The sequence below is a fragment of the Pseudophryne corroboree genome, unplaced genomic scaffold, assembly GCF_028390025.1.
Source record: "Pseudophryne corroboree isolate aPseCor3 unplaced genomic scaffold, aPseCor3.hap2 scaffold_1135, whole genome shotgun sequence".
NCBI lineage: Eukaryota > Metazoa > Chordata > Amphibia > Anura > Myobatrachidae > Pseudophryne > Pseudophryne corroboree.
In genome coordinates this window covers 12,941-37,382 of record NW_026967761.1, presented here as the reverse complement: position 1 = coordinate 37,382, position 24,442 = coordinate 12,941, and the positions used below count along the sequence as shown (strand labels likewise).

Genomic DNA, 24,442 nt, shown 5'->3' with positions numbered 1-24,442 from the left:
TCAACCTGCGACCCTCCAGCTGCTGTAGAATTACACATCCCAGCATGCCCTGCCTCAGTTTTAGCATACCTTATAGCAAAACTGTGGCAGGGCGTGCTGGGATGTGTAGTTTCACAGCAGCTGGAGGGCCACAGGATGAAGACCCATGTGCTAGAGCCAAGCCGCAGGTACATTGAATGCTAGCAAGCTGAATATTTAAATCCTTTTTGTTCCGCAGCATTCCAATGCGGAAGATTCCATGGAACCAGAGATCCTTCCATTGAGAAGGACATGCTGCCTGGATGACTACACTGTGCAAATTAAATCACGGAGCCAGTTGGTTTGTGGGTGGCTCTGGTGACTGGGTGGTTGGGTGGGTGGTGTGTCGGAGGTGGAGCACATGCAAATGATTGTGTATCATCCAGCTAGTGAGAGTGAAAACTCATGCAGGAGTGTGCCTGCTTGTCAGTGGGTTATGCACCTTGCCAGACGTTAAATCTACATAGAGCAGCTGGAGGGGACAAGAGCATGTTTGCAAAATATAGATAGAAGAGCATATATGCTGGCGCATTCTCCATGATTGTGTCAGCTTATGTTTTGGTGCACTGCACTTTCCTCCACTAAGTTTTAGCCATTTTTGTTAAGCTCAAGTGTAGTTGCTTCTCGGCCTTTTGGCTGTGATCTTGTATTGTGGTTGAAGGGTCTGCTGGAGGGAGGGATTGCTTTCTTCATTGGCGAAAGACCAAAGATATTCCAGGATGGAAGGCTTGGGAACACTATCCGTTTTTCAACACTGTATTTATGTGTGCAATGTTTATGTATGTTTTTTTTTATGTCAATAAAGACTGCTTTTTCAAGCCAATATCTGAAAACAATCAATGTTTATCTTTGATGGCAATAAAAGTGGTATGATATTTGATGCTTTTGAAATCCAATATCTGATATGTCCCCTATCTGGGAACCATATATTAAATGGCTTTTCAGAAAAGGGAGATGGGAGAAGAGCTTTCAGTACTTGTAGGACCGATGCACATAAAGAAGCAAAAAAACATACATAAACATTACACACATAAGTACCGCGTTGCGGCACAGCCAAAACACAATAGAAATGCTGATGGTATAGTACAGTTCAAGAACTACAGCACAGGCCAGCCTACACTATAAATCATGAACTGCACTATACATTTAAACTGTACAATAATACAACAGTTAATAAGGCTATGGGTGTGGAGTGTAAGAGGGTGAGGGAATCACAAGCCCGAAGCTTTATTGAAAGACTGACACATATAAAGGGAGGATTAATAAATAGAAAGACATCCTTTACTATAGAATGTAGTCCAATCCGGTCTTTCAACTCTTCCACAATTGAAAAACGGATAGTGTTCCCAAGCCTTCCATCCTGGAATATCTTTGGTCTTTCGCCAATGAAGAAAGCAATCCCTCCCTCCAGCAGACCCTTCAACCACAATACAAGATCACAGCCAAAAGGCCGAGAAGCAACTACACTTGAGCTTAACAAAAATGGCTAAAACTTAGTGGAGGAAAGTGCAGTGCACCAAAACATAAGCTGACACAATCATGGAGAATGCGCCAGCATATATGCTCTTCTATCTATATTTTGCAAACATGCTCTTGTCCCCTCCAGCTGCTCTATGTAGATTTAACGTCTGGCAAGGTGCATAACCCACTGACAAGCAGGCACACTCCTGCATGAGTTTTCTCTCTCACTAGCTGGATGATACACAATCATTTGCATGCGCTCCACTTCCGACACACCGCCCACCCAACCACCCAGTCACCAGAGCCACCCACAAGCCAACTGGCTCCGTGATTTAATTTGCACAGTGTAGTCATCCAGGCAGCATGTCCTTCTCAATGGAAGGATCTCTGGTTCCATGGAATCTTCCGCATTGGAATGCTGCGGAACAAAAAGGATTTAAATATTCAGCTTGCTAGCATTCAATGTACCTGCGGCTTGGCTCTAGCACATGGGTCTTCATCCTGTGGCCCTCCAGCTGCTGTGAAACTACACATCCCAGCATGCCCTGCCACAGTTTTGCTATTAAGGTATGCTAAAACTGAGGCAGGGCATGCTGGGATGTGTAGTTCCACAGCAGCTGGAGGGTCGCAGGTTGAAGACCAATGTTTTAGCATGCCTGTTCTATGATGCATGTTCCATGATGTCACAATCAGCTTGGAATGGGGTGTCTAGCAGGCATTTGCTGACAGCCACTTGAGGGAGACACACATCAGGAGATGCAGCATATCGGAGGTCTTCGATGCCTTTCCAGCAAATGCACACCACCTGCTGCTGGTCTGGACACAAAACAATGCCCACAATCGAAGTCCCAAAATGCCCAACTACAGGATTCATGTAAGTAGTGAATTTAGGAATGAATTTAGAAGTAGGAAATTAAGTTAGTTCACAAGTACATTCAAATTCAGATCTAAAGACTAAACACAAAACACAAAATAAGACTCCACAGAGCAATTATCAGGTGTCTTTATCAATTGTTGCATTTAAAAAATCAAGCAATTAGGGAACACAATGTTGCGACAATGTAACCCTATTTGCAAAATAGTACTAAATAAGTTTGTCGATGTAAGACATTTGCAAAGGCGCAAACAAAACACGCTGGAAAATGCAACTGAATCTGTTTTTGGAGGTTAGAAAAGATGCAGGATCAAGTAGCTCCATGGGTAGGGTGTTTGATTAGAATTCAACAGGTTATAGGTTTGAATCCTGGGTATGATAGTTTGAGATGTTATTTAATAAAGCATGTTTATATATTAGTCACACATTGCTTACTTGTACAAATGGCATGTCACCAGTTAGTGCTGACTGCTGATATGCCATTTGCACTAAAACAAATTAAAATGGTAAAAGTTATTGTACTTTAAGTAAAAATAAAAGCTAAAATATCAATCCCAGTTTTGGATTACTTTAATGAACAAAAAAAAAATGCATATAGCAAAGGATAGTTTCAATCTGCCTACCTCTGGGTTATGGACCCAGCATGCTTCCATTACAGTACTCTGCTGCACATGTAAGTGCAAGAGATCCTGAAGCACTCACTCATCATGGGAAAGTACCAATGTGTTTCTTCATTGGTTGATGGAAGAAACATCTTACAAAAACTCTCCACATTATTGACTTTTTAAAATGTTTCTAGGAATCGTTCTAGATGAATGCTTATTAGCCTTTGTCAGTATGGACTTTTACAAAGTGTTGCTGTGGCGCAATCAGTTACTGTGTAAGGCTATTAACCAAAAGGTTGGTGGTTCAATCCCACCCAGGGACGTAATTGACCTTGTTATCAGATTTTGGTGATCTTTATGTAGACAAGTCAAAATTTCAAACCCCCTCTTATGGTGTAGGGTACCTGGCCTTCTCTGATGTAATCAGAGTTAGATTTGATTCAGTGATTTTATAAAAACAGCTAGGAAGCACAATTTAGCAGTGGGTTGCAGAGAAAAAGAAATATGCTGGCAAAAAAATCCAATTGAGTGATTAAACAGCTCTTCATTTTCTGGCTTTATTTTTATGCTAACAAATTTGTTCTCTGAAAAGTGTCCACAAAGCCAAGTTTCTGATTAACACCTTTGTAGGGATGGTTTTTAACCTATTACTAAATTAAACTTGCTTCATTGGAAAGGCAGCAAGATGCATCCTCATTTCAATATCTACTGAAATAATACAGGTTGACACCAGGAAACATTAACGCCACTGCATCCTTTGTGCTTTCTCATGTGGAAGTCTGTTTAATGTGAAAACAAGGTGATATCTAATTAGCACACAGGTAAGGAATTAAGAAAATCTTTATTTAAGGGTGAAGATGTTTCTCACAAAATCGTTGCCCCAATGCATCATTGAAATTCAAGCTGGAAAGATGATTTTAATATATCACTTGTACATTTTGTATTGCTCTTCTGGTGACAATGTAGTTTGTTTTTGTCAATTACCATTTTAATAATCGGGTAAAGAAAATTAAGTGGATTTTTGAAAGAAAACAATACTGTCAATATACTATTAAAACAAATGAAAATGGTAAAAGTTATTGTACTTTAAGTAAAAATAAAAGAGCAAAAATATCAATCCCAGTTTTGGATTACTTTAATTAACAAAAAAAAAACGCATATAGCAGAGGATAGTTTCAATCTGCCTACCTCTGTGCTATGGACCCAGCATGCTTCCATTACAGTACTCTGCTGCACATGTAATTGCAAGAGATCCTGAAGCACTCACTCATCATGGGAAAGTACCAATGTGTTTCTTCATTGGTTGATGGAAGAAACATCTTACAAAAACTCTCCAGATTATTGACTATTTAAAGTTTTTCAAGGAAACGTTCTAGATGAATGCTTATTAGCCTTTGTCAGTATATACTTTTGCAAAGTGTCGCTGTGGCGCAATCAGTTAGTGTGTACGGCTATTAACCAAAAGGTTGGTGGTTCAATCCCACCCAGGGATGTAATTGACCTTGTTATCAGATTTTGGTGATCTTTAAGTAGACAAGTCAAAATTTCAAAAACCCCTGTTATGGTGTAGGGTACCTGGCCTTCTCTGATGTAATCAGAGTTAGATTTGATTCAGTGATTTTATAAAAACAGCTAGGAAGCACAATTTAGCAGTGGTTTGCAGAGAAAAAGAAATATGCTGGCAAAAAAATCCAATTGAGTGATTAAACAGCTCTTCATTTTCTGGCTTTATTTTTATGCTAACAAATTTGTTCTCTGAAAAGTGTCCACAAAGCCAAGTATCTGATTAACATCTTTGTAGGGATGGTTTTTCACCTATTACTAAATTAAACTTGCTTCATTGGAAAGGCAGCAAGATGCATCCTCATTTCAATATCTCCTGAAATAATACAGGTTGACACCAGGAAACATTAACGCCACTGCATCCTTGCTGCTTTCTCATGTGGAAGTCTGTTTAATGTGAAAACAAGGTGATATCTAATTAGCACACAGGTAAGGAATTAAGAAAATCTTTATTTAAGGGTGAAGATGTTTCTCACAAAATCGTTGCCCCAATGCATCATTGAAATTCAAGCTGGAAAGATGATTTTAATATATCACTTGTACATTTTGTATTGCTCTTCTGGTGACAATGTAGTTTGTTTTTGTCAATTACCATTTTAATAATAGGGTAAAGAAAATTAAGTGGATTTTTGAAAGAAAACAATACTGTCAATATACTATTAAAACAAATTAAAATGGTAAAAGCTATTGTACTTTAAGTAAAAATAAAAGAGCAAAAATATCAATCCCAGTTTTGGATTACTTTAATTAACAAAAAAAAAATGCATATAGCAGAGGATAGTTTCAATCTGCCTACCTCTGGGTTAAGGGGCCCAGCATGCTTCCATTGCAGTACTCTGCTGCACATGTAAGTGCAAGAGATCCTGAAGCACTCACTCATCATGGGAAAGTACCAATGCGTTTCTTCATTGGTTGATGGAAGAAACATCTTACAAAAACTCTCCAGATTATTGACTTTTTAAAGTTTTCTAGGAAACGTTCTAGATGAATGCTTATTAGCCTTTGTCAGTATGTACTTTTGCAAAGTGTCTCGGTGGTGCAATCGGTTAGTGTGTTTGGTTATTAACCAAAGGGTTGGTGGTTCAATCCCACCCAGTGATGTTATTGACCATGTCATCAGATTTTGGTGATCTTTAAGTAGACAAGTCAAAATTTCAAACCCCCTCTTATGGTGTAGGGTACCTGGCCTACTCTGATGTAATCAGAGTTAGATTTGATTAAGTGATTTTATAAAAGAACAGCTAGGAAGCACAACTTAGCAGTGGGTTGCAGAGAAAAAGAAATACGCTTGCAGAAAAATCCAATTGAGTGACTAAACAGCTCTTCATTTTCTGGCTTTATTTTTATGCTAACTAATTTGTTCTCTGAAAAGTGTCCACAAAGCCAAGTATCTGATTAACACCTTTGTAGGGATGGTTTTTCACCTATTACTAAATTAAACTTGCTTCATTGGAAAGGCAGCAAGTGATGTCATCCAAGCAGTGGGTCAAAGTTGGCTTCAACCCTCGTCTGCTTATGAAAAGAGAAAAGGGATATGCAGGGCATGGCGGCCTTTTGCGACGCTTGGATGACCCCTAGTTCGCATTAAACACCCCCACCCTCCTTCGGTGTGGGGCTCATGTTGGCCATGCCCCAGCCCCTGAAGCATTCAAGCTGATTTCTTGCAGCAGCTAGGTACTGTAACAGCTCCAGAGCTGCTCTGTAAGGCAAGTAAAAGGGTGTGGGCCCTGCAGCACTACCTGTAGTTTGCATTGTGCATTGGAAGGCACAAAGTAAGCAGACGGGAGGAGAAGTCAGGATAGTGCACAAGGTTATAGAAGGGAGGGGCTCAAGAAAAGAGAAGTGGAAACAGACAGCATACTAGGCTGGAGAGAGACCTGAGACAAAGAGATCTGAATTATACGAGAGCCGTCCAGGGGAAACACAAATTATGCAGTCAAGTTTCCCACATTTGGGGAAATCGCAAGGGGCAGCACACCCAGAGTGCAATGGGTGAGCCTTGCCCTGGGAGAAGCACCTTCATGATCATAGTATCTCACCTGGCAGGTTAGTAGGAGTTGGGCTAGAGCTGGGGAGGGTCGCTGCTCGGGCACTACCTTTCAAGTGAAGGAGATCCAACTGAGGCAGCACAAGGGAACTCTCAAAAGAAGAACAAGGCTAGAGGAAGATCTGAGACAAAGAAATCTGACTTTACCAGAGCTGACCAGAGGAAAGCACAAACACAGTCCACCACTACCACAAATAATGCAGTCGAGTTTCCCACATTTGGGGAAATCACAGGGGTCAGCATACCCAGAATGCAATGAATGAACCTCACCCTGGGAAAACAATCTTCATGACAATAGTATCTCCTATGCAAAATAAGTATGATTTGGGATAGGGCTGGGGAGGGCCGCTGCTCAGGCACATCTCTGTCAAGTAAAGGAGATTCAACTGAGGCAGCACAAGGGAACTCTCATCTGGGGACAACAACTGCAGGGAGAACACATATTTTCAGATGAACATGGGGTGGCAGAAGGCTGCCTAATACTGAAGCACCCCCAAACAACAAACCAAATGCAACAACTAGTGCAAGCATTCCTGGGGGATGGCCTGCAGCAGATGGATTTGAATATGGTGATGTCATCCAAGCAGTGGGTCAAAGTTGGCTTCAACCCTCGTCTGCATATGAAAAGAGAAAAGGAGCGTGCAGGGCATGGAGGCCTTTTGTGGTGCTTGGATGACCCCTAGTTCGCATTAAGCACCCCCACCCTCCTTCAGTGTGGGGCTCATGTTGGCCATTCCCCAGCCCCTGAAGTATTCAAGCTGATTTCTTGCAGCAGCTGGGCACTGTAACAGCTCCAGAGCTGCTCTGTAAAGCAAGTAAAAGGGTGTGGGCCCTGCAGCACTACCCGTAGTTTGCATTGTGCATTGGGAGGCACAAAGTAAGCAGACGGGAGGAGAAGTCAGGATAGTGCACAAGGGTATAGAAGGGAGGGGCTCAAGAAAAAAGAAGTGGAACCAGACAGCAAACTAGGCTGGAGAGAGACCTGAGACAAAGAGATCTGAATTACATGAGAGCCGACCAGGGAAAACTCAAATTATGCAGTCAAGTTTCCCACATTTGGGGAAATCGCAGGGGCAGCACACCCAGAGTGCAATGGGTGAGCCTTGCCCTGGGAGAAGCAACTTCATGATCATAGTATCTCACCTGGCAGGTAAGTAGGAGTTGGGCTAGAGCTGGGGAGGGTCGCTGCTCGGGCACCCCCCTGTCAAGTGAAGGAGATCCAACTGAGGCAGCACAAGGGAACTCTCGAAAGAAGAACAAGGCTAGAGGAAGATCTGAGACAAAGAAATCTGAATTTTACCAGAGCTGACCAGAGGAAAGCACAAACACAGTCCCCCACTACCACAAATAATGCAGTCGAGTTTCCCACATTTGGGGAAATCACAGGGGTCAGCATACCCAGAATGCAATGAATGAACCTAACCCTGGGAGAACAATCTTCATGACCATGGTATCTCCTATGCAAAATAAGTATGATTTGGGATAGGGCTGGGGAGGGCCGTTGCTCAGGCACATCTCTGTCAAGTAAGTTGCATTTGATTTGTTGTTTGGGGGTGCTTCAGTATTAGGCAGCCTTCTGCCCTACCATGTTCATCTGAAAATATGTGTTCTCCCTGCAGTTGTTGTCCCCAGATGAGAGTTCCCTTGTGCTGCCTCAGTTGAATCTCCTTTTGGAGAAGACCTCAATAAGATTGTAGCTGATCTGGCTACTGCTAAAACAGCTTGCCTACCTAGTATGACTCCTACCACGCAGAAGGCTAAAAGTACTTTTCTTGGCCCTTTCATCCTCCAGGTAAAGCGTACCCAAGGTCAGGCATACCCAAAGCAAGCTCATGTTTCCAGACCTGCCAAGCCCAGACTGAAGCAATCCTGGGCTGCCCATCAGCCTGCTTCCAAAACGGACAAGCCTGCCGCATGACGGTGCAGGCCTCCCTCTGGGGGATCCCAGGGTGGGGGGCCCGACTTCTAGGTTTGGCAAAGAAAGGTATAATTCTAAGCTAGAGAATTCTGTTTGGAGCTCACCTTGTACTTTGTGAAGAAATAATCAGCATTGTGGCTGAGCAGATACATGTAGTGTGTGGCTGCAAACTGCATGGATCTGCTGCGTTGTAATGCTGATTCTTTTTTTTTGCAAAGTACCAATAGCTTCATATAATGTTCACAATTTTTATGCAGGATCAAATAGCTCAATAGGTAGGGTGTTTGATTAGAATTCAACAGGTTATAGGTTTGAATCCTGGGTATGGTAGTTTGAGATGTGTTATTTAATAAAGTATGTTGTTCTGACTGCCGGCATCCTATCACCTGGGATATCATACTAAATAAATGGAGTTGATCAAATTTTTTTTTTTTAACTAGGGACAATTTCCAGATACTTCTCTTTATAACTGAGATTGCCCCCTGGAACTTCACATCAGTTGACAACTATGCATGAGTGGGCAGTGCTTGCCCTGGATCTGTCCACCCATTTATGTGCCGCCATAAAATAAAGCATGACTAACAGTTATCCTGGGCGTACACTACACAATTATCTGTCAGGCTATCTATCCAGTCTGGATGGATGGAATGAAAATCTGGTAATGTATAGGAGCAAATGTCAATTAACCATTTGCTCCCAAACACTAGAAAAGTGGTCAAAAATGGTCATTACACAAATTGGTTAAACCCAAAATTTAACCAATTTGTTTAGGGGACCATTTTTGTCCATTTTTTAGTGTTTGAGAGTAAATCGTTGATGGTCATTTGCTCACATAGATAACCGGATTTCTATTCCAACCAGCCAGTGTTGGAGAGATGGTCTGCCAGATTACATAATGCATACCAGAGCCATAACTAGACTTTTTGGTGCCCTGTGACAGAGAATTATATGCCCTCCCCCCCATTTTTGCAATATGGACAAAAGGCGCATGCCTTGTGGGGAAGGGGCATAACAAGATTGGTCTCAGAGAAAGCACATGAGATATGAAGATATATCTAGTATACTTGACACTCAATGGTTTGTGGTTTTGCAGGGGTGCCCTCCTTAAATGCATATACAGTCACACATGGCATGTTTGTGTAAATGGCATATCAGCAGTCAGCACTAACTGGTGACATGCCATTTGTACAAGTAAGCCATGTGTGACTAATATATAAACATACTTTATTAAATAACACCTCAAACTATCATACCCAGGATTCAAACCTATAACCTGTTAAATTCTAATCAAACACCCTACCCATTGAGCTACTTGATCCTGCATCTATTCTAACCTCCAAAAACAGATTCAGTTGCATTTTCCAGCGTGTTTTGTTTGCGCCTTTGCAAATGTCTTACATCGACAAACTTATTTAGTACTATTTTGCAAATAGGGTTACATTGTCGCAACATTGTGTTCCCTAATTGCTTGATTTTTTAAATGCAAAAATTGATAAAGACACCTGATAATTGCTCTGTGGAGTCTTCTTTTGTGTCTACTTCTTATCTACATTTAATTCCCTACCTATAATCAAGGCATTTTTAAATGCTGGGTGCTGCCAGGACGTGAGGCCTACCTAGTCTTTAGATCTGAATTTGAATGTACTTGTGAACTAACTTAATTTCCTACTTCTAAATTCATTCCTAAATTCACTACTTACATTAATCCTGTAGTTGGGCATTTTGAGCCTTCAATTGTGGGCATTGTTTTGTGTCCAGACCAGCAGCTGGTGGTGTGCATTTGCTGGAAAGGCATCGAAGACCTCCGATATGCTGCATCTCCTGATGTGTGTCTGCCTCAAGTGGCTGTCAGCAAATGCATGCTAGACACCCCATTCCAAGCTGATTGTGACATCACGGAACATGCATCATAGAACAGGCATGCTAGAACATGGGTCTTCAACCTGCGACCCTCCAGCTGCTGTGGAACTACATATCCCAGCATGCCCTGCCTCAGTTTTAGCATACCTTAATAGCAAAACTGTAGCAGGGCATGCTGGGATGTGTAGTTTCACAGCAGCTGGAGGGCAACAGGATGAAGACCCATGTGCTAGAACCAAACCGCAGGTACATTGAATGCTAGCAAGCTGAATGTTTAAATCCTTTTTGTTCCGCAGCATTCCAATGCGGAAGATTCCATGGAACCAGAGATTATTCCATTGAGAAGGACATGCTGCCTGGATGACTGCACTGTGCAAATTAAATCACGGAGCCAGTTGGCTTGTGGGTGGCTCTGGTGACTGGGTGGTTGGGTGGGCGGTGTGTCGGAGGTGGAGCACATGCAAATGAATGTGTATCATCCAGCTAGTGAGAGAGAAAACTCATGCAGGAGTGTGCCTGCTTGTCAGTGAGTTATGCACCTTGCCAGACGTCAAATCTACATGGAGCAACTGGAGGGGACAAGAGCAGGTTTGGAAAATATAGACAGAAGAGCATATATGCTGGCGCATTCTCCATGATTGTGTCAGCTTATGTTTTGGTGCACTGCACTTTCACTAAGTTTTAGCCATTTTGTTTAAACGCAAGTGTAGTTGCTTCTCGCTCTTTTGGCTGTGATATTGTATTGTGGTTGAAGAGTCTGCTGGAGGGATTGTTTTCTTCATTGGCGAGAGACTGAAGATATTCCAGGATGGAAGGCTTGGGAACACTATCCGTTTTTCAGTTGTGGAAGAGTTGAAAGACCGGATTGGACTACATTCTATAGTAAAGGGTATCTTTGTATTTATTAATCCTCCCTTTATATGTGTCTGTCTTTCAATAAAGCTTTGGGCTTGTGATTCCGTCACCCTCTTACACTCCACACCCATAGCCTTATTAACTATTGTATTGTTTAAATGTATAGTGCAGTTCATGATTTATAGTGTAGGCTGACCTGTGCTGTAGTTCTTGAACTGTACTATACCGACAGCATTTGTATTGTGTTTTGGCTGTGCTGCAACACAGTACTTATGTGTGTAATGTTTATGTATGTTTTTTTGCTTCTTTATGTCAATAAAGACTGCTTTTTCAATCCAATATCTGAAAACAATCAATGTTTATCTTTGATGGCAATAGAAGTGGTATGATATTTGCTGCTTTTGAAAGGCAATATCTGATATGTCCCCTATCTGGGAACCATATATTAAATGGCTTTTCAGAAAAGGGAGATGGGAGAAGAGCTTTCAGTACTTGTAGGACCGATGCACATTTCCTATTCTAGCCTCCAAAAACAGATTCAGTAGCATTTTCCAGCGTGTTTTGGATGCGCCTTTGCAAATGTCTTACATCGACAAACTTATTTAGTACTATTTTGCAAATAGGGTTACATTGTTGCAACATTGTGTTCCCTAATTGCTTGATTTTTTAAATGCAACAATTGATAAAAACACCTGATAACTGCTCTGCGGAGTCTTATTTTGTGTCTACTTCTTATCTACATTTAATTCCGTACCTCTAATCAAGGCATTTTTAAATGCTGGCGGCTGCCAGGACGTGAGGCCTACCTAGACTTTAGATCTGAATTTGAATGTACTTGTGAACTAACTTAATTTCCTACTTCTAAATTCATTCCTAAATTCACTACTTACATGAATCCTGTAGTTGGGCATTTTGGGACTTCGATTGTGGGCATTGTTTTGTGTCCAGACCAGCAGCAGGTGGTGTGCATTTGCTGGAAAGGCATCGAAGACCTCCGATATGCTGCATCTCCTGATGTGTGTCTCCCTCAAGTGGCTGTCAGCAAATGCCTGCTAGACACCCCATTCCAAGCTGATTGTGACATCACGGAACATGCATCATAGAACAGGCATGCTAAAACATGGGTCTTCAACCTGCGACCCTCCAGCTGCTGTGGAACTACACATCCCAGCATGCCCTGCCTCAGTTTTAGCATACCTTATAGCAAAACTGTGGCAGGGCATGCTGGGATGTGTAGTTTCACAGCAGCTGGAGGGCCACAGGATGAAGACCCATGTGCTAGAGCCAAGCCGCAGGTACATTGAATGCTAGCAAGCTGAATATTTAAATCCTTTTTGTTCCGCAGCATTCCAATGCGGAAGATTCCATGGAACCAGAGATCCTTCCATTGAGAAGGACATGCTGCCTGGATGACTACACTGTGCAAATTAAATCACGGAGCCAGTTGGTTTGTGGGTGGCTCTGGTGACTGGGTGGTTGGGTGGGTGGTGTGTCGGAGGTGGAGCACATGCAAATGATTGTGTATCATCCAGCTAGTGAGAGTGAAAACTCATGCAGGAGTGTGCCTGCTTGTCAGTGGGTTATGCACCTTGCCAGACGTTAAATCTACATAGAGCAGCTGGAGGGGACAAGAGCATGTTTGCAAAATATAGATAGAAGAGCATATATGCTGGCGCATTCTCCATGATTGTGTCAGCTTATGTTTTGGTGCACTGCACTTTCCTCCACTAAGTTTTAGCCATTTTTGTTAAGCTCAAGTGTAGTTGCTTCTCGGCCTTTTGGCTGTGATCTTGTATTGTGGTTGAAGGGTCTGCTGGAGGGAGGGATTGCTTTCTTCATTGGCGAAAGACCAAAGATATTCCAGGATGGAAGGCTTGGGAACACTATCCGTTTTTCAACGGCTCTAGCACATGGGTCTTCATCCTGTGGCCCTCCAGCTGCTGTGAAACTACACATCCCAGCATGCCCTGCCACAGTTTTGCTATTAAGGTATGCTAAAACTGAGGCAGGGCATGCTGGGATGTGTAGTTCCACAGCAGCTGGAGGGTCGCAGGTTGAAGACCCATGTTTTAGCATGCCTGTTCTATGATGCATGTTCCATGATGTCACAATCAGCTTGGAATGGGGTGTCTAGCAGGCATTTGCTGACAGCCACTTGAGGGAGACACACATCAGGAGATGCAGCATATCGGAGGTCTTCGATGCCTTTCCAGCAAATGCACACCACCTGCTGCTGGTCTGGACACAAAACAATGCCCACAATCGAAGTCCCAAAATGCCCAACTACAGGATTCATGTAAGTAGTGAATTTAGGAATGAATTTAGAAGTAGGAAATTAAGTTAGTTCACTAGTACATTCAAATTCAGATCTAAAGACTAAACACAAAACACAAAATAAGACTCCACAGAGCAATTATCAGGTGTCTGCATTGTTGCATTTAAAAAATCAAGCAATTAGGGAACACAATGTTGCGACAATGTAACCCTATTTGCAAAATAGTACTAAATAAGTTTGTCGATGTAAGACATTTGCAAAGGCGCAAACAAAACACGCTGGAAAATGCAACTGAATCTGTTTTTGGAGGTTAGAAAAGATGCAGGATCAAGTAGCTCCATGGGTAGGGTGTTTGATTAGAATTCAACAGGTTATAGGTTTGAATCCTGGGTATGATAGTTTGAGGTGTTATTTAATAAAGTATGTTTATATATTAGTCACACATGGCTTACTTGTACAAATGGCATGTCACCAGTTAGTGCTGACTGCTGATATGCCATTTGGACTAAAACAAATTAAAATGGTAAAAGTTATTGTACTTTAAGTAAAAATAAAAGCTAAAATATCAACCCCAGTTTTGGATTACTTTAATGAACAAAAAAAAAATGCATATAGCAAAGGATAGTTTCAATCTGCCTACCTCTGGGTTATGGGCCCAGCATGCTTCCATTGCAGTACTCTGCTGCACATGTAAGTGCAAGAGATCCTGAAGCACTCACTCATCATGCGAAAGTACCAATGTGTTTCTTCATTGGTTGCTGGAAGAAACATCTTACAAAAACTCTCCAGATTATTGACTTTTTAAAGTTTTTCTAGGAAACGTTCTAGATGAATGCTTATTAATCTTTGTCAGTATGTACTTTTCGCAAAGTGTCTCTGTGGCGCAATCGGTTAGTGTGTTCAGCTATTACTCAAAAGGTTGGTGGTTCAATCCCACCCAGGGACGTAATTGACCTTGTAATCAGATTTTGGTGATATTTAAGTAGACAAGTCAAAATTGCAAACCCCCTCTTATGGTGTAGGGTACCTGGCCTTCTCTGATGTAATCAGATTTGATTAAGTGATTTTATAAAAAAACAGCTAGGAAGCACAATTTAGCAGTGGGTTGCAGAGAAAAAGAAAAATGCTGGCAGAAAAATCCAATTGAGTGATTAAACAGCTCTTCATTTTCTGGCTTTATTTTTATGATAACAAATTTGTTCTCTGAAAAGTGTCCACAAAGCCAAGTATCTGATTAACATCTTTGTAGGGATGTTTTTTCACCTATTACTAAATTAAACTTGCTTCATTGGAAAGGCAGCAAGATGCATCCTCATTTCAATATCTACGGAAATAATACAGGTTGACACCAGGAAACATTAACGCCACTGCATCTTTGCTGTTTTCTCATGTGGAAGTCTGTTTAATGTGAAAACAAGGTGATATCTAATTAGCACACAGGTAAGGAATTAAGAAAATCTTTATTTAAGGGTGAAGATGTTTCTCACAAAATCGTTGCCCCAATGCATCATTGAAATTCAAGCTGGAAAGATGATTTTAATATATCACTTGTACATTTTGTATTGCTCTTCTGGTGACAATGTAGTTTGTTTTTGTCAATTACCATTTTAATAATAGGGTAAAGAAAATTAAGTGGATTTTTGAAAGAAAACAATACTGTCAATATACTATTAAAACAAATTAAAATGGTAAAAGTTATTGTACTTTAAGTAAAAATAAAAGCTAAAATATCAATCCCAGTTTTGGATTACTTTAATGAACAAAAAAAAAATGCATATAGCAAAGGATAGTTTCAATCTGCCTACCTCTGGGTTATGGGCCCAGCATGCTTCCATTGCAGTACTCTGCTGCACATGTAAGTGCAAGAGATCCTGAAGCACTCACTCATCATGCAAAAGTACCAATGTGTTTCTTCATTGGTTGCTGGAAGAAACATCTTACAAAAACTCTCCAGATTATTGACTTTTTAAAGTTTTTCTAGGAAACGTTCTAATGAATGCTTATTAGTCTTTGTCAGTATGGACTTTTTGCAAAGTGTCTCTGTGGCGCAATCGGTTAGTGTGTTCAGCTATTAATCAAAACGTTGGTGGTTCAATCCCACCCAGGGACGTAATTGACCTTGTGATCAGATTTTGGTGATATTTAAGTAGACAAGTCAAAATTGCAAACCCCCTCTTATGGTGTAGGGTACCTGGCCTTCTCTGATGTAATCAGAGTTAGATTTGATTAAGTGATTTTATAAAAAATCAGCTAGGAAGCACAATTTAGCAGTGGGTTGCAGAGAAAAAGAAAAATGCTGGCAGAAAAATCCAATTGAGTGATTAAACAGCTCTTCATTTTCTGGCTTTATTTTTATGATAACAAATTTGTACTCTGAAAAGTGTCCACAAAGCCAAGTATCTGATTAACATCTTTGTAGGGATGGTTTTTCACCTATTACTAAATTAAACTTGCTTCATTGGAAAGGCAGCAAGATGCATCCTCATTTCAATATCTACGGAAATAATACAGGTTGACACCAGGAAACATTAACGCCACTGCATCTTTGCTGTTTTCTCATGTGGAAGTCTGTTTAATGTGAAAACAAGGTGATATCTAATTAGCACACAGGTAAGGAATTAAGAAAATCTTTATTTAAGGGTGAAGATGTTTCTCACAAAATCGTTGCCCCAATGCATCATTGAAATTCAAGCTGGAAAGATGATTTTAATATATCACTTGTACATTTTGTATTGCTCTTCTGGTGACAATGTAGTTTGTTTTTGTCAATTACCATTTTAATAATCGGGTAAAGAAAATTAATTGGATTTTTGAAAGAAAACAATACTGTCAATATACTATTAAAACAAATTAAAATGGTAAAAGTTATTGTACTTTAAGTAAAAATAAAAGAGCAAAAATATCAATCCCAGTTTTGGATTACTTTAATTAACAAAAAAAATGCATATAGCAGAGGATAGTTTCAATCTGCCTACCTCTGGGTTATGGACCCAGCATGCTTCCATTACAGTACTCTGCTGCACATGTAAGTGCAAGAGATCCTGAAGCACTCACTCATCATGGGAAAGTACCAATGTGTTTCTTCATTGGTTGATGGAAGAAACATCTTACAAAAACTCTCCACATTATTGACTTTTTAAAATGTTTCTAGGAATCGTTCTAGATGAATGCTTATTAGCCTTTGTCAGTATATACTTTTGCAAAGTGTCGCTGTGGCGCAATCAGTTAGTGTGTAAGGCTATTAACCAAAAGGTTGGTGGTTCAATCCCACCCAGGGACTTAATTGACCTTGTTATCAGATTTTGGTGATCTTTAAGTAGACAAGTCAAAATTTCAAACCCCCTGTTATGGTGTAGGGTACCTGGCCTTCTCTGATGTAATCAGAGTTAGATTTGATTCAGTGATTTTATAAAAACAGCTAGGAAGCACAATTTAGCAGTGGGTTGCAGAGAAAAAGAAATATGCTGGCAGAAAAATCCAATTGAGTGATTAAACAGCTCTTCATTTTCTGGCTTTATTTTTATGCTAACTAATTTGTTCTCTGAAAAGAGTCCACAAAGCCAAGTATCTGATTAACATATTTGTAGGGATGGTTTTTCACCTATTACTAAATTAAACTTGCTTCATTGGAAAGGCAGCAAGATGCATCCTCATTTCAATATCTACTGAAATAATACAGGTTGACACCAGGAAACATTAACGCTACTGCATCCTTGCTGCTTTCTCATGTGGAAGTCTGTTTAATGTGAAAACAAGGTGATATCTAATTAGCACACAGGTAAGGAATTAAGAAAATCTTTATTTAAGGGTGAAGATGTTTCTCACAAAATCGTTGCCCCAATGCATCATTGAAATTCAAGCTGGAAAGATGATTTTAATATATCACTTGTACATTTTGTATTGCTCTTCTGGTGACAATGTAGTTTGTTTTTGTCAATTACCATTTTAATAATAGGGTAAAGAAAATTAAGTGGATTTTTGAAAGAAAACAATACTGTCAATATACTATTAAAACATATTAAAATGGTAAAAGTTATTGTACTTTAAGTAAAAATAAAAGAGAAAAAATATCAATCCCAGTTTTGGATTACTTTAATTAACAAAAAAAAATGCATATAGCAGAGGATAGTTTCAATCTGCCTACCTCTGGGTTATGAACCCAGCATGCTTTCATTACAGTACTCTGCTGCACATGTAAGTGCAAGAGATCCTGAAGCACTCACTCATCATGGGAAAGTACCAATGTGTTTCTTCGTTGGTTGATGGAAGAAACATCTTACAAAAACTCTCCAGATTATTGACTTTTTAAAGTTTTTCTAGGAAACGTTCTAGATGAATGCTTATTAGCCTTTGTCAGTATGGACTTTTGCAAAGTGTCTCTGTGGTGCAATCGGTTAGTGTGATTGGTTATTAACCAAAGGGTTGGTGGTTCAATCCCACCCAGGGATGTAATTGACCTTGTTATCAGATTTTGGTGATCTTTAAGTAGACAAGTCAAAATTTCAAAAACCCCTGTTATGGTGTAGGGTACCTGGCCTTCTCTGATGTAATCAGAGTTAGATTTGATTCAGTGATTTTATAAAAACAGCTAGGAAGCACAATTTAGCAGTGGTTTGCAGAGAAAAAGAAATATGCTGGCAAAAAAATCCAATTGAGTGATTAAACAGCTCTTCATTTTCTGGCTTTATTTTTATGCTAACAAATTTGTTCTCTGAAAAGTGTCCACAAAGCCAAGTATCTGATTAACATCTTTGTAGGGATGGTTTTTCACCTATTACTAAATTAAACTTGCTTCATTGGAAAGGCAGCAAGATGCATCCTCATTTCAATATCTACTGAAATAATACAGGTTGACACCAGGAAACATTAACGCCACTGCATCCCTGCCGATGATAACCTCAAGTTGGGTCATTCGGTGCTGCAGAGTCGTACGCACTCTTCCACCCGTTCAAGAGCTTTGGTATAACCCCATGGTTCTTAATGTGACCCCAGCATCCTCTAGGTCGTATGAGAAAATAGGATTTTAATACCTACCGGTAAATCCTTTTCTCTTAGTCTGTAGAGGATGCTGGGCACCCGTCCCAGTCCATACTGTGTCTGCAGTTATTACTTGTGGTTATACACATGTTGTGTTATGGTTCTGGTCAGCTTTTTGCTGCAATTGTTCATGCCGTTGGCTTGTGTTCTGTTGAATGCCACATTCTGCGGCATGCTTAAGGTGTGAGCTGGTAAGATGCTCACCTTAGTTTAACAATAAATCCTTTCCTCGAAATGTCCGTCTCCCTGGGCACAGTTCCTATAACTGGAGTCTGGAGGAGGGGCATAGAGGGAGGAGCCAGTTCACACCCTTTGATAGTCTTAAAGTGCCCATGTCTCTTGCGGATCCCGTCTATACCCCATGGTTCTTAATGTGACCCCAGCATCCTCTACGGACTAAGAGAAAAGGATGCCCTTGCGCACTATCCTGACTTCTCCTCCCGTCTGCTTACTTTGTGCCTTCCAACACACAATGCGAACTACAGGTGGTGCTGCAGGGCCCACACCCTTTTACTTGCCTTACAGAACAGCTCTGGAGCTGTTACAGTGCCCAGCTGCTGCAAGAAATCAGCTTGAATGCTTCAGGGGATGGGGCATGGCCAACATGAGCCCCACACCAAAGGAGGGTGGGGGTGTTTAATGAGAACTAGGGGTCATCCAAGCACTGCAAAAGGCCGCCATGCCCTGCACGCCCCTTTTCTCTTTTCATATGCAGATGAGGGTTCCAGCCAACTTTGGCCCACTGCTTGGATAACATCACTGTATGCAAATCCGTCTGCTGCAGACCTTCCCCCAGGAATGCTTGTACTAGATGTTGCATATGGTTTGATATTTGATGGTGCTTCAGTATTAGGCAGCCTTCCGCCCTCCCATGTTCATCTGAAAAGATGTGGTCTCCCTGCAGTTGTTGTCCCCAGACGAGAGTTCCCTTGTGCTTCCTCAGTTGAATCTCCTTAACTTGACGGGGGAGGGGCTGCCAGAGCAGACACCCTCCCCAGCCCTATCCCAACTCATACTTATTTTGCATATGAGATTTCTTGATCATGAAGATTGTTCTCACAGGGTGAGGTTCATCCATTATATTTTAAAATAGGAAGGTACAAATTACATATTTGAATTGCATTTATGTGCTGGATTCAAATGTCCCCCCCCCCCCCTTCCATTCTCAATTGTGCCCGTCAGCAGCTATTCTAAGGTTGCTGCCAATGGGTGTGACACATTAATTTCTTCTGTGGGGTACACTGGACTCCACAAGGATTCACATTGGGGTGTAGAGTAGGATCTTGATCTGAGGCACCAACCGGCTCAAAGCTTTTGACTGTTCCCAAGATGCTCAGTGCATTCTCCTCTATAACCCCGCTTCCATGAACAGGGAGCTCAGTGTGTAGTTGGTGCCTTCAGTAGCAGGCCACTTAACAGGGGCCTGCCTCAGGCAGCCTATTCTTAGCTATAAATTTTGACAAGAAAAGAAGAACTTGTTTTATGAGAATCTACAAGGGCTGCAGCAGGCTAGGTCTAATAGACATCTTTACTGCAGCTTCATCACTCCCAGCGGCGCTGTATACTCCCGTGCCCTGGTTGCTGGGTCACTGCAGCGGAGGCTCCGGTTTCATCCTAAGGTCAGTCACACACACACCACCCTTCCGGATCACGAGGCCGCTGTTGAAGGGGAGCGTGGCCGTAGGGGGTGGACCATGTGCGCACTGGCGTGGACACTGATTACTGGGCAGCCGCTCCACTAGTCACCAGGTACAGTTAAGGAGCACAGGTCTGGGGGTTTTTCTCCTATATTAACCCAATTTTGTACTGCCCGCAGCGCATTGTGATAGGTAATAGGGCCTGATTCAGGTTGGATTGCAATCACAATAAGCGATCCAACTGCAAAAATTGCTAAGAGCATACGCATGTGCCTGCATTTTCTGCGGCACCCTGCAGAGAATGCGATCGCCTCTGCCTGTCAATCGGGGCGGGGGGGGGGGGGGATAGGTGGGTCAGCAACACTCCATTTCCAAGTCAGGGATGGAGCGGTGCAGGGGCAATGCTTCAAAATGGGGTCTGCAACGGAGGAGACACAGGGGGCGTGGTCACAGCGGCTGTATGACATCACATTCAGCCGCTGTGATCACAAAAATGGTGGCGGCTTCCTGCGCGCACATACAGTCTGCACCAGCAGGAGGCTACACCATTTTTTATGATCACGCTGAACTGCAGTGCGACTGCAATTACAGCATGGTCAAGAAGGGAGGCGTCATGCTGGGTGGCCATGCCTTTTCACTGTGCAGGAGCCAGCACCGCTCACACACTAGTCCCCGGGTGCAGCCCCCAACCCCCGGGACACCCGGAGCAACAAAATGTAGATTCAGGCCACCAGGCCACGTCCCTACCTATGAAACCATGCCTCCTTTTTACCATTGCGCTGCTTATCTGCGCGTACTGCATTACAATCTCCCTCGCCACCTCTCTGGGTGTCACCAGTAATAGTGACACCTCTGCCATGCTTGTAGCAGCTGGTCCTAAGATCTACGCCTCAAGCCCTGAGTGTTTGCCCTTGTGACTTGTTGATCATCATAGCGAAGCAGATGCTTACAGAAAACTGCAGGGGCTTAGATTGAAAATAAAAAAATTGATGGGTATAAGGTAGAGAGGAGCGGGTTCGGTTCTCCGAGAACCGAATTCCCCACGAACTCCACGTGGTTTACACTGGTCCGAGGCAGGCTCGGTTGTTCCCGCCTGACTCGGAAAACCTGAACAAGGGAAAATGTCATCATCCCGCTGTCGGATTCTCGCGAGATTCGGATTCCATATAAAGAGCTGCGCGTTGCCGCCATTTTTACTTGTGCATTGAAGAGAGAGCGGAATGGACGTGGCTATGTTCTCTCAGTGGAAATCTCAATAGCAGTGCTCAGTATCAGTGGTTACTTATTGCTGCTCAGTAATACTAGTAGTGTGTCTCTCCTGCTCAGTGTCAGTTCTCAGTAGTATCCTCATCAGTGCTCAGTATCACTGCTCATTGTCTTGTGCTGCATTGTGGTGCTCAGCATACTACAGTACATTACTAATAGTCCAGTGCTGCATCTTGCTGCTCAGTGTCAGTTCTAGTATCCTCATCAGTGCTCACTATCACTGTTCATTGCATTTTGGTTTTCTGTATACTACAGTAACATAGTAATATACTAACATATAGTAACATAGTTTTTGAGGTTGAATAGAGGCAAATTGCCCATCGTGTTCAACCTGTTTTAAGTTGTGATGATTCTACATACTTGCTGAATAATGTTTTATGACTAGTTAGCTACTATAACTCATGTTACCCCCGGATTAACCATGTTGATATTTTAAGTATTATAACCTTGGATAGCTTTTTCATTCAGAAATGTATCCATTCCTTTTTTAAATCCAATTACAGAGTCCGCCATTACCACCTTCCCTGGCAGGGAATTCCACATCCTGATTGCCCTAACAGTGAAGATCATAGTATCTCACCTGGCAGGTAAGTAGGAGTTGGGCTAGAGCTGTGGAGGATTGCTGCTCGGGCACCCCCTGTCAAGTGAAGGAGATCCAACTGAGGCAGCACAAGGGAACTCTCGAAAGAAGAACAAGGCTAGAGGAAGATCTGAGACAAAGAAATCTGACTTTTACCAGAGCTGACCAGAGGAAAGCACAAACACAGTCCCCCACTACCACAAATAATGCAGTCGAGTTTCCCACATTTGGGGAAATCACAGGGGTCAGCATACCCAGAATGCAATGAATGAACCTCACCCTGGGAGAACAATCTTCATGACCATGGTATCTCCTATGCAAAATAAGTATGATTTGGGATAGGGCTGGGGAGGGCCGCTGCTCAGGCACATCTCTGTCAAGTAAAGGAGATTCAACTGAGGCAGCACAAGGGAACTCTCATCTGGGGACAACAACTGCAGGGAGAACACATATTTTCAGATGAAAATCTTGGTCATGCTCTGGTTTCTCTTCAGAACGAACAAATCTTTCGCCTTTTACTAAAGATTTCCGTGGAGAGGAGCAAAACTGAGTTTTACCTCAATTTTTGCATGCCCCATCTTTTTGGGGTTTCTTTTATCGGTTTAAAGATAGAATGAGTGTGCTTTAATGAAAGCTCATTTGCATAGAAATTACAGTAAATGTTTGTTTCTTTTCAAACAGAACTTTCTTGACCATGCTACTTGCTTGAAAGATCTGGGAGCACATGGAATACAGTACAAACCATGCTTATAGCAAGGAGAAGCCAGGTGAGAAATCTGCTTTCTTTCAAATTGGGCGCTCACTTTGATCTGAATGAGGACTGCTGGCATGGCACTCAGGCGACAGGTGGAATCTTGGTCATGCTCTGGTTTCTCTTCAGAATGAACAAATCTTTCGCCTTTTATTAAAGATTATCCGTGGAGAGGAGCAAAACTGAGTTTTATCTCAATTTTTGCATGCCCCATATTATTGGGGTTTCTTTTATCAGTTTAAAGACAGAACGAGTGAGCTTTCTTGTTGGCTTTAATGTAAGTTTATTTGTATAACAATGACAGTAAATGTCTGTTTCTTTTCAAGCAGAACTTTCTTGACCATACTAATTGCTTGAAAGATCTGGGAGCACATGGAAAAGAGTACAAACCATGCTTATAGCAAGGGGAAGCCTGGTGAGAAATCTGCTTTCTTTCTTTCATATTGGGTGCTCACTTTGAGCTGAATGAGGACTGCTGGCATGGCACTCAGGCGACAGGTGGAATCTTGGTCATGCTCTGGTTTCTCTTCAGAACGAACAAATCTTTCGCCTTTTACTAAAGATTTCCGTGGAGAGGAGCAAAACTGAGTTTTATCTAAATTTTTGCATGCCCCATATTATTGGGGTTTCTTTTATCAGTTTAAAGACAGAACGAGTGTGCTTTCTTGTTAGCTTTAATGTAAGTTGCCATAGATGCAGTGAAACACGCGTGTAGGGCACGGCGTGTCCGCGTGTATTTGACTCATGTGAAATGTTATAAAACAAAAATATATGATTATGATGTTAGCTGTTAGTCTCCACTAATAGGGAATAGAAGCTGAGCTATAAGAAAGGAATACACTAGATATGATGTCACTTAGCAATTACAATGTCTAAAGTGCATACAGATAGCTACTAATAACTCTTGATAAGAATGTATATCAGTGTGGGTATATTTATATGATGGGATATTGGGACTAGTGAATATATATCACTCCTGCTGTCCAGATTGGCAATAACCAGACAATTATGATAAGAGTAGAGATGTCACATGGGCTGCTATAGATATTAATTTAATGCTGTATGTGTCATTTGTTACAAATGGATACATTTTCTATGAGTCAGCCTAGCAGCTGCATGTTCTAACAGAACACTATCCTCACACAGAATCTGCTAACCTTGAGATAACTAAATGACAGTGTGTAACAGTCTCTTTACTATAAGACTGTTACAAAGTAATACAGAATCTGCTAACCTTGAGATAACTAAATGACAGTGTGTAACAGTCTCTTTACTATAAGACTGTTACAAAGTAATACCGGTATATATATTTGAAGTCAGTCTAGCAGCTGTGTGTTCCAGCAGTTTATAAGACAAAGAAAATCTCCTATTGTGGAATCTAGACACATGGGACTGCTGGCCTGTGTCATACTATTTATATGTAATACCAGTAACATGTATATAACTGTTACATAATTGTTACAAATGGATAAATCTTTGAGTCAGCCTAGCAGCTGCATGTCCTAACAGGACACCATAAATCCTTTACAGTGTAACAAATTGATTGGTAACACTTAAAGGCTGGAGAGCAGTTATATGCCTTACTAGCATACTCAATATACCACATTATTACACCAGTTACCACGATTATTGACAGCGCATTTGATATATTATATTACCCTCACACTGAGTCTGTTTACCTTTAGATAACTAAGT

The 24,442-nt window shown here is 41.6% G+C and overlaps 8 non-coding genes across 8 annotated transcripts; 3 read left to right on the top strand and 5 right to left on the bottom strand.

The window, feature by feature from the left end:
- Window positions 1–6,411: 6,411 nt before the first annotated feature.
- On the bottom strand, window positions 6,412–6,575 carry LOC134990087 (U1 spliceosomal RNA). The gene has a single exon (XR_010195010.1). It is a non-coding gene; the product is annotated as a U1 spliceosomal RNA (small nuclear RNA).
- A 150-nt stretch (window positions 6,576–6,725) lies between these two features.
- Window positions 6,726–6,889, bottom strand: LOC134990068 (U1 spliceosomal RNA). The gene has a single exon (XR_010194991.1). It is a non-coding gene; the product is annotated as a U1 spliceosomal RNA (small nuclear RNA).
- A 674-nt stretch (window positions 6,890–7,563) lies between these two features.
- LOC134989985 (U1 spliceosomal RNA) lies at window positions 7,564–7,726 on the bottom strand. The gene has a single exon (XR_010194919.1). It is a non-coding gene; the product is annotated as a U1 spliceosomal RNA (small nuclear RNA).
- Window positions 7,727–7,878: 152 nt separating this feature from the next.
- On the bottom strand, window positions 7,879–8,042 carry LOC134990056 (U1 spliceosomal RNA). Its single transcript, XR_010194980.1, has one exon. It is a non-coding gene; the product is annotated as a U1 spliceosomal RNA (small nuclear RNA).
- Window positions 8,043–22,162: 14,120 nt separating this feature from the next.
- Window positions 22,163–22,326, bottom strand: LOC134989983 (U1 spliceosomal RNA). The gene has a single exon (XR_010194917.1). It is a non-coding gene; the product is annotated as a U1 spliceosomal RNA (small nuclear RNA).
- A 144-nt stretch (window positions 22,327–22,470) lies between these two features.
- On the top strand, window positions 22,471–22,586 carry LOC134990015 (U5 spliceosomal RNA). The gene has a single exon (XR_010194940.1). It is a non-coding gene; the product is annotated as a U5 spliceosomal RNA (small nuclear RNA).
- Window positions 22,587–22,856: 270 nt separating this feature from the next.
- Window positions 22,857–22,973, top strand: LOC134990043 (U5 spliceosomal RNA). Its single transcript, XR_010194967.1, has one exon. It is a non-coding gene; the product is annotated as a U5 spliceosomal RNA (small nuclear RNA).
- Window positions 22,974–23,259: 286 nt separating this feature from the next.
- LOC134990016 (U5 spliceosomal RNA) lies at window positions 23,260–23,375 on the top strand. The gene has a single exon (XR_010194941.1). It is a non-coding gene; the product is annotated as a U5 spliceosomal RNA (small nuclear RNA).
- The last annotated feature ends 1,067 nt before the right edge of the window (window positions 23,376–24,442 follow it).